General features: G+C 50.1%; 1 long non-coding RNA gene across 1 annotated transcript; it reads right to left on the bottom strand.

The window, feature by feature from the left end:
• Positions 1 to 2,431: 2,431 nt before the first annotated feature.
• On the bottom strand, positions 2,432 to 9,312 carry LOC308661620. Its single transcript, XR_014024986.1, has 3 exons — positions 9,252 to 9,312; positions 3,696 to 3,754; positions 2,432 to 2,987 (listed from the first exon to the last, which is right to left on the bottom strand). It is a non-coding gene; the product is annotated as an uncharacterized lncRNA (long non-coding RNA).
• Positions 9,313 to 10,439: the final 1,127 nt, after the last annotated feature.

Below are 10,439 nucleotides of genomic sequence, written 5' to 3'. Positions count from 1 at the left end.
CTGGCTCTGCGGCCCTCTACCACTACAACATCCAGGTGCCCTTCGCGACCCTTAAAGCCCACTGAAATGGTGGCCTCCCCCTTCACCTTGACCGGCGAATTCTGAAAATCGGTCAGGGTTAATTTAGTAGGCCGTAATTTGATCCGTTGCTTGCTCCGGCTAATTATGTGGTTAAGGGTCTCGTCCGAAATAATCGAGACCGCTGATCCGGAGTCAAGCTCCATGCTGCAAGGGACACCTTGCAAACGGATTGTTAATCTAATTTTGGGTTTGAGCAGCCGGCGGCTACCCGTATGGTTAATGGCCAGCCGACTCTCGACATAGCCAATTTTTGTTTTGGTGGGGGCCCCACTACCTTCGAATGGCGGTTCCTCCGGCTGCAGCTCGTGGATCTCCTCTCGGGGGCGGCGGCTACGGCAGACGGCGGCTATGTGGCCTGTTTTCTTGCAGGCCCGGCACATGGCGGACCGGAACTTGCAGAGGCTGCGCACGTGGTTCCCACCACACCTTGCGCACCTCTGGGGAACGGCGGTGTTGCTGGGAGGCCTGGTCCTGTCTGGGCGTCTGGCTCGCTGGTCGGGGGTCGACTTCCGCTGGAGGAGGTCGATGCTCAGGTCGTCCTCCTCTGTGGCCCCTTGCCGGTGGACGCTGGTTGCCTGGTTGCCGGGCCGGGTTTCCTGGCAGGCTTGGACGGCCCCGCAGGCCGCTTCGTGGGCTAGGATGGCGTCCTCGGCTTCCTGGAGAGAGACCTCCTCTCTTTCGAACAGGCGCTCCTGCAACCGCCTGTCGCGTAGGCCGCAAATCAGCCGGTCCCGTAGTCGCTCCTCCAAATTTGTGAACCTGCAAGCGACGGCAGCTTCCCGCAGGGCGGCGAGGAAGTCGGCACCGGTCTCGTCGGGGCGCTGGTCCCTTTTCTCGAATTGTGACCGTGCGGCCACCTTGGAGCGCCGGGGCTTGAAGTGTGCGTTGAGCCTGGCCACGAGGTCTCGGTACGCGACGTTGTTGATGGCCTCCTGGGGGAACAGGTTCGCGGCGACTTCCAGCAGCGCTGGTCCCCCAAGGCAGAGCAGGGCGGCCGCCTTTGCACCGTCCTCGGATATCTGATTGAACCGCATGTACAGTTCAACGTGAGCCAGGTAACGGGTCCAGGTTTCGGGGCGGCGGGTCTCGAATTCGCGGGGTTGTCCGGCTCTAGCCATGGCGGCAGTTGGTCGTGGATGTGGCGCTTGGCGTTGCCGGTTCAGCTGGCGGTCGTGGGGGGAAGAAGGAAAAATGCCTTTCCCTTCAGCTCGCGGAGCGTTTCCCCAGTGACTTCAGCTCTTGGTCGGCAGCAATCCCACCTTCGTCGCCACTATTGTGTAGTGGGTCCGACGCAAGAGAGACGCCAGCCGGTGTGTGAGTTCAGCTCTTTATTGGAAGGGGAAGTGAACTGAGGAATGAGGGCTACCTGGCCTCCTTATATACCTGGCCAGGTAAGCTAACAGCCAATGGGGTTGGCCCTAGGTTTCCCGCCGAAACTGTCCAGGCCAACGCCCCCTGAGGGCTGTTGCTATGCAGATGCCTGCATACATAACACTTATGCTCTTTAGTAAGGCCAGATTTGGAATAGTGCATCCAATTTTAGTTACCATAGTACAAAAAAGATATTGAGACTCTAGAAAGAGTACAGAGAAGAACAACGAAGATGATTAGAGGGTTAGAGGCTAAAACACAGGAACAACGGTTGCAGGAACTGGGTATGTCTAATCTAACAAAAAGAAGGACTAGGGGTGACATGATAGCAGTCTTCCAATAGTTGAGGGGCTGTCATAAAGAAGAGGGAGGAAACCTATTCTCCAAAGCAGGGGTCCCCAATTCCCAGTCCGTGGGCTAGTACCGGGCTGCGGCATGCCAGCAACTGGTCCACACAAACAAGCAAAGCCCCATCTGCAGGATGCAGGCAGCATACAAAACCATGCCCCCTCCGGTCCGTGGACAAACCTCTCTCCACATAACTGGTCCCTGGTGCCCAAAAGGTTGGGGACCTCTGCTCCAAAGCACCTGAAAGCAAGACAAGAAATAACTTATAGAAACTTACCAAAGACGGAAATTTCCTGACAGTGAGAAAAATTAATCAGCGGAACAGTTTTTTTCAGAAGTTGTGGGTGCACCAACACCAGATTTTTTAAAGAAGACATTGGACAGCAATTTGTCCAATCATATAAATTCTCTGCTTCAGCAGGTAGTTGGACCAGAAGACCTCCAAGGTCCCTTCCAGCTCTGTTATTCTGCTATTCTGAAATGTTAACAATGGTTAACATTTGAGGATTTATTAACATCCAATAAAGAAATTAAAATGATGATAAAGGAACAATTAGCAACAGATGGACACTCTTTTCAATGATTTTCTAATAATCAGAGGCTTAAAATGGATAAAAAAAAGTTAAAGAAAAAATAAATTTGAAATAGAATGATGTACAAATTATGATCTTAGCTAAAATGTACAAATTTTGACTAAGATTTGAAATGGGAAGAATGGGTTGAAAATTGGTGAAATGGGCTACAATATAAACATGGATGCAGGCGAAAAATGTGGGGAACTGGTGTTAAACTTACATTGTGTTATGGTTTAAGAGTTTACTTATAGTAAATTATGTATTGATGTTATATGAAACCAGCTATCTAAAATGTATAAAGCAATATAAAATCAGAGTTAGAAGTGTGTAGAGGAGGATGAGACTTTTTAATCATGCATGGTAGATTTGTGAAAAAGCAAAAAACATGGATACCAATTCATATAGTGATGCAAAAGATATTACAGATATTATGGATGTGAGGGTGATCTGGCTGCGACATCTGTCACCCCATTGATCGCCATGGTTGATTCAGCTGATCTGGCTGGCTACGCAGGTCTCCCCTTCCTTCCTCACTGCTCCATGTGTGTCCTTCCCGAAGCTGCGCGCTCGGTGGAAGAGGACGACCATCCCAGATAGGACGAGTGTACCGATCTACAGTCAAGGGTATACAATATTACAGATATTAATTCTGGAAATAAATGGTTATTTCTGAGTTTTATGGAGAAGGAATTAGAAAAAAACTATAGGTAATTTATATTATATACAGTAACTTGTCAAAATTATTGTATGCAGAAAGTTGGAAAAGCAATGAAATGCCTACAGTAGAATACTGAATCACAAAATTAACTGAAATGTCAACGCTGGCCAATTTTTCTAACCAGTAACAAAAAAAGGGCAGAACGTACAATTGTACATTTTTTTCTTTTCTTCAACTTCGTTCCTTCCTATTTCCTATCTTTGTTTTGTATATTTTATATAGTTTGTATATTCTACAACAAATTTTCTAATTAAAAATCTAAAAAGAAATTTGTGTTCATATGACTGATCTGTAAAAAATATTTTATGTATAGCAGGAACCATGCCTATCTCTAAAAATATCTGCAGAATACCCTGTTTTTCCTTTGCTTATCATATTTCACTTGAAGGACTTAAGAGAAAATACGATTTTATAACCTCAGCATTACTGATAAAATCCCCTTCTAAACAATCTCAGCTAGGGCCATTATCAGTATTTGAGATTATAAATTCCATATGGTTAATTATGTATGGTAAAAGAAGCTGCTATTTTGTTGTGTAATTTATATAGGATCCCTAACCCAACCCTATGCCATGACAGACTTTACAGACAATAAGTAGTACCTTGAATTGCACCCAAATATCCACTGGAAGAAGTCATCTGGTGGCTTCATGTAGATGTTCTAGTGGAGAATAGAAGGGTTTGGGGAATCAAACATGTATGGAGTGGACCTGTCCTCCCCTTTTCCAACACTGATTGGATCCGGCCCTTGAGAAGGAGAAGGATCACAATACTGTGCCTTCAACTCCCAACCTCTTGAACCGGTCCAGAAGGATACCATCAACCAAAAGTAACCAAAAGCTATTGAGAGATAAAGGAAGGCCAGGAAACATGTATCCCCTATCACCAGGTCTCTTCAGAAGTCATCAACAAGTGTGACCAATTATATTCTAGCACTATAATCAGGTCTGAGCTCTGACTGAATGTGGTCCAAATATATTCTTTCCCTCATGGCCTTCAGAATCTGCAGCCCAACCAGTTTCTCAACAACCCTATCTAAGAAGGGGAAGTTGGAAGCAGGACAAAAATTGTCTAATATTGCAGGTCCAAAGGTGATTTCTTGAGGAGCTCCCTTAAATACAGGCAAACTACCACCTATGTACATGCAGGTGGAACCACCTCTGAATTCACCGCTGCTTAGACCCAACTACATATTGTCTCCCAGAATGTCCTAACCAGCCAAAAGGGACATAGATCTACACAAGTCATGAAATAACAGCCCCAAGGATCCTATCTGCTGCTGTCATGAAATCTACACAAGTCATGAAATAACAGCCCCAAGGATCCTATCTGCTGCTGTTTGAGCGACCGGCTGCTGGCTGCTGGCCCTGCTACCTACCGGCTGCTTCCTCCCGCCGTTTCTCACTCTCTCCGGAGCGTTCGGGCTGCTCATAGCTGGCGTGGCGCTCCCTGCTGCTTTCGGGCCGTCCGGGCCACTTTGGCTGTTCTCGGGCCGGCTCGGGCTGATGAGGAGGACGCCCGTCGGTGAGGAGTGTGCCCGTGAGGCCCGTTGGGCTGTCCGGTCGGCGGCGGTGATGATGGCGACGGCGGCGTGGGCGTCGGCCTTGGCGCGGGTAGCAGCCTGCGCGACGATTTTTTGGGCCGCGCTCGGCGGTGATGGCGATGGCGGCGGCGGCCCGGGTTTGGCGGCGACGGTGACGACGATATGCTCCGGACGCTCGGGAATTCACCAGCTGGCTTTAGGGCCATTTTTGTCTGTACCGGCGTTCCTGAGACTGTTGCCCCGTCTGCGGGGGCCGGCTGCTGACTCTGGTGCCTTTGGGCTTTTGATCTTTTTGCCGGCGGCGGGACTTCCATGTGGCCCCAAGCCGCCTTGGCCCGCTTTGGTGGTGGTGTCGCCCTCGGGCCGTTTTGGCGGTGGAGAGGGCGGCGACTATTATTACTTACCTTGGCGACGATGGTTGACCTATACCCTTGCTTCAGGCCGCCTCTTATGGCGACGGCGTCTTCGGGCCGCTTGGGTGGCGAAGAGGACGACCGGGAGTTATCTTACCGGAGCAAGGACGACATGGGGCTCCTGCATTGTGTATCATCTTTGGACTGCTCTTGCAGTGACGCCGGTGATTTAGACTATTTTTATTCTGGCCTGCCTACCCTCCTTGCCTTGGACACACTTTTTACCATCTGCCTGCCTATCCTCTCCCCTCTCCCTTTGGACTTTCGACATACCTGGGTATCAGCCACGGTGGGAGAGTGGCTGGACTTCTCCATTTGCAACCTCATAGAGGTGGGAGCTCTATGGGGTTTGCCTACCCAGAGGATACCTGGTCCAGCCCCAGGAACGGAGTCTCTACCCGTTGTGAGAGAACGGGCTGCGGCCTTTCTTGGGGGCCACCCAACTGAGTGGCAGTGAAGTTGGGTGGGGATCCAGACTTCTGTCATGTTCAATCCTCCCATGGACAACTCAGGGATGCCTATCCTGGACTGTTTGGACTTTTTTATACTTATGCGGCAATATACGAGCACGCGTTTGTACGCCCTCAGGGGTGCCCCCCTCTCCTGGGTGCGACCTGCCTCCTTAAACGTTGATAACCTTGATGACGGGCCCGAGTTTTTGGTCTCTGAGAGATGGCTGGGCAGGGGCAGGGGCTGTTCATGTAAATCTAGAAAGCCTCTGATTATTTTTTTATCCAAATTTTTTATAGGGCTAGGGAGTGGGGTGGGAGATACCGGTTGTTTGGCTATGGGGGGTGGCCGATCTACCATGGTTCAGACCAGCCTTGGGTCTGATAGCACGGGGGGAGAACGGGGTGACGTTGTCGCTCCGACCCTCTGCTTCTTCCCCGAGATCCCGGGAGCGAGGATGTGCAGCCTCCTGAGCTCCGGCTGGTGTACCTGAATGCCAGGTCCGTGGTTAATAAAGCTCCCCTCGTTAGGGATTTAGTTGAGGGTGAGCATGCGGACCTGGCTTGCATCACGGAGACTTGGTTGGGCCCAGAGGGTGGGGTCCCTTTGGTTGACCTCTGCCCACCAGGCTTCCGGGTGCTACACCGGCCACGAGCTCATGGTAGGGGTGGGGGAGTGGCGGTTACCATTAGGGAGACCTTATGTCCACGGGAGGCCACCGTTTCTCAGATAGTCGGGTGTGAGTCTCTCTTTATGAGATTTGGTTCTGGGGCGCAGCTGGGCTTGCTGCTGGTGTACATTTCGCCCAGTCACACAGCGGCAGCCTTGCCCGAGCTGCTCGATATCCTCTCGGGCTTGGTGGTTGAGTTTCCCAAACTTATAGTTTTGGGAGACTTCAATCTACCATCCCTGGGAGGTTCATCGGAGCTAGCTCGGGAGTTCATGGCTTCCATGGCGGCCATGGACCTGACGCAAGTAATTTCAGAGCCAACTCATGAGGGAGGCCACACCCTTGACCTGATTTTTTTATCTAGACGGTGGTTGGATGATCTAGGTGGGGGCTCTCCATTTATTATGCCCCAGTCATGGACCGATCATCATCTCCTGCGGCTGGTCTTCCGTTTTGCCACCCCCCGCCGTGGGGGCACGGAGCCAATTAGATGGTACCGCCCCAGACGCTTAATGGATCCTGATAGATTCCAAGCGGCGCTGGGGTCCCCACCTGCCTCCACTGCTCACAGCTCGGCGGATGCCTTAGTGGAAGCCTGGGAAAGGGCAGCCACTGAGGCACTTGACCGGGTTGTACCCTTGCGGCCCCTGACCCGGCGCAGATCCCAGCGAGCTCCATGGTTTTCCGCGGAGCTCCGGGAGATGAAGCGTCGGAAACGGGGCCTAGAGAGCTGCTGGAGGTCTAGCCGATCCGAACCCGACCGGTTGCGGTTAAGAACCTACATTAGGTCTTATCTCGCAGCGATGAGGGTGGCGAGGTGCAATTACTTCTCCACCCTCATCGCGTCCGCAGATAATCGCCCGGCCGCCTTGTTTAGGGTGACTCGCTCACTTCTTAATCAGGAGGTGAGGGAGGATCCCTTGCAGGGTCGTGCCGAGGAATTTAGCCAACATCTGTCGGATAAAATCGCTCGGATTCGGACCGGTTTGGACTCCAGCTGGGCAGAGTCAGGCGATCAGGACACGGGCGGTCTTGTCAATGTTACCTGGGAAGAGTTTGATTCTGTGACCCCTGATGAAGTGGACAGGATTATGGGGAGGCTGAGCTCCTCCACATGTTTGTTGGACCCGTGCCCTTCCTGGCTGGTTTATGCAGCTAGGGAGAGGACACGAGGCTGGCTCCAGGCGGTTATATCTGCTTCTTTGAGTGAGGGTTATTTCCCCACCGTCTTGAAGGAGGCGGTGGTGAGACCTCTCCTCAAGAAGCCTGCCTTGGACCCAGCTGTTTTGAACAACTTTCGTCCAGTCTCCAACCTTCGCTTTCTTGCGAAGGTTGTCGAGAGTGTGGTGGCGCATCAGCTCCCCCTGGTCCTGGATGAAGCGGATTATCTGGACCCCTACCAATCGGGTTTCAGGCCCGGGTACAGCACGGAGACGGCATTGGTCGCTCTGGTGAATGATCTCTGGAGGGCTCGGGATAGGGGATATTCCTCTGTCCTAGTCCTATTAGACCTCTCGGCGGCTTTCGATACCATCGACCATGGTATCCTGCTGCGGCGTCTCAGGGGATTGGGAGTGGGAGGCACGGTTCTTCAGTGGTTCTCCTCCTATCTCCTGGGACGCTCGCAGTCGGTGTTGGCAGGGGGGCAGAGATCGGCCCCTAGGTCTCTCGTTTGTGGAGTTCCTCAGGGGTCGGTTCTCTCGCCTCTCCTGTTCAACATCTACATGAAACCGCTGGGTGAGATCATTCGTGGTTTTGGAGTTGGGTATCATCAATATGCTGATGATACCCAACTTTTCTTTTCGACCCCAAACCACCCCAGTGATGCCCTCGCTGTGATGTCCCGTTGCCTGGAGGCGGTTCGGGTCTGGATGGGGAGGAACAGACTTCAACTCAACCCTGACAAGACTGAGTGGCTGTACATTCCGGCATCCCGGGACATTCAAAATGTTCCATCTCTTTCTATGGGGGGTGAGCTTTTACCCCCCGTGGATAGGGCTCGCAACTTGGGAGTCCTCCTAGATTCACGGCTTACCTTGGAAGATCATATAGTGGCCGTGACTAGGGGGGCTTTCGCCCAGGTTCGCCTGGTGTGCCAGTTGCGGCCCTATCTGAACCGGGATGCCCTGTGTACGGTCACTCATGCGCTCGTGACCTCTCGCCTTGACTACTGTAATGCTCTCTACATGGGGCTTCCCTTGAAGACCACTCGGAGGCTCCAACTGGTACAGAATGCGGCCGCGAGAGTTGTCTTGGGAGTTTCCCGGTACTCCCATGTTACACCTTTGCTCCGCGAGCTGCATTGGTTACCAGTTGTCTTTCGGGTGAGGTTCAAGGTTCTGGTTACGATCTTTAAGTCCCTACATGGCATGGGTCCGGGATACCTCAGGGACCACCTGCTGCCGGCATCAACTCCCCTCCGCCCTGTGCGTTCCCACAGAGAGGGCCTCCTCAGGGTGCCTCCGGTCAGGGAATGCCGACTGGTGGCCCCCAGGGGGAGGGCCTTCTCTGTGGGCGCTCCGGCATTATGGAACCAACTGCCGGTAGAGCTCCGGACGGCATCAGACCTCCGAACTTTCCGTCGTGGCCTGAAGACCCACCTATTTGAAATGGCTGGTCTGGCCTGACGGGGGATTATGGGTTTTAATTTGTTGTTTTAGATTTGTATTACTGTTTTAATCGGGCATGGGTTTAATCTTTTTTAATTTTTGTATTGTCTTTTTTATATATGCCCTGTGAACCGCCCTGAGTCCCTACCAAGGAGAAGGGCGGTATACAAATTAAATAAAACTTAAACTTAAACTATCTATTTCCTCAAGACCAAGAGCCTCAAACACATTGCAGATTACCAGGCTTCGATCAATTCCACTAAAAGGGTCCAGTTCAGAGGAGATTGCAGTGATTTTAATCAATAGATGTGTGAGAGTATTCTTCATACTGGCCCCCACAAGCATTTGCCTGCTCCCGTTCTTTCCAAGAGGGACTAGGTCACCATGAAGAGCAACCAATCTGCAGACATGATAAGTGTGGAGAAATAATTACATTTTGTTGCTCTTATTGTCATGAGTTATTGTTATGCTACCTGTTATGTCGTGGGTTCTGGTGAGCAGGAATGAAGACACACGGTTTGGTACAGAGAAACTCATTCTTTATTTCTTGATGGAACTGTACTCAGGCTAAATAAAGATAAACTGCAAACAAATGTATCAAGAGTAAATAAATAGAGAAATGATGGGAACCTTGAGAAAGTCATGGCTGGATGAGGTTAATGAAATCCTCAAAATTTAACAAATAGTGTTGCTGTAAACTAGGATCTAAATAGATCACTTCCCTTATGTATGAATATTTTCCACTTCAACATGCATCAGTTTTTAACTATTAACATTAAATGTAAAATTAAATATTTTAAAAAGTGGCTTTGTACTCTAACTCTGGAGTTTGAACCAACCAATCTTTTCCTGTATATGAGTTTTAAAAGGGGGAATGCTCTGTTCCCCCTTATTACTTAGCAAAGTAAATAAAAGAGATTAGGCAGGGAGCTTTAATTGTCCCTAACTTTTTTACAGTATTCCTGGTTTAGGTATAAAAAAAGAAATCTAGAGAAATATGTACACTACTTATATAAAAAGGGAAAAGCCAAACAACATCCACCCTGGAAAACTTACTGGAAGGTTCTAAGCATTTATCTCTATTGAGTTGTTTGAATTGCAAAAAGGCATCTGTTTTATTCAAGAGCCATTTTTTTGCTCATCTTGCCCTGTATGCATAGACTAAAAGTAACCATAAACATGGAATACGTATAATAGTAGAAGGGTGTCTATACTTAAAGAATCCATTTTACCAGGTCTTTTGTGCACACACAGTACAAGCAGAGCACCTAATTTTTAGAGGCTGACCACACACAATACCGATAAGCAACCATTTTTCCTAACTTGGAAGTGGGGAGGAGATTGAGGAAGACGATCGACCACCTCCTGGCGGCTTCCCATGGGGAGGTAGAAAGAAGGGCGGAGCCAACCCAGCTGCAGCCAGCAAAACTAGACACGGATTAAGCTGGAGATGTTGTGAAATGCAAACTTTATAATGAAGACAAACAACGGTTTCTGGCACTTTCAGAGGCACTTTGCCAGCAATGAAGCATGCTCAAAGGCATTTGCCCATAAAGAATGAACCAGCCCTTAAAAATGAGAAAGGGCTCAGGTTAATGTGAAAGCTCAGGCTACCATCCCACCTTTATTAAAGGATAAAGTGTTCGAGAGAGCCAGTTTGG

Source organism: Vipera berus (assembly GCF_964194415.1).
Source record: "Vipera berus genome assembly, chromosome: 2".
Lineage (NCBI taxonomy): Eukaryota > Metazoa > Chordata > Lepidosauria > Squamata > Viperidae > Vipera > Vipera berus.
Note: the sequence above shows the minus strand (reverse complement) of the source record. Positions and strands in the feature narration are given on the sequence as shown.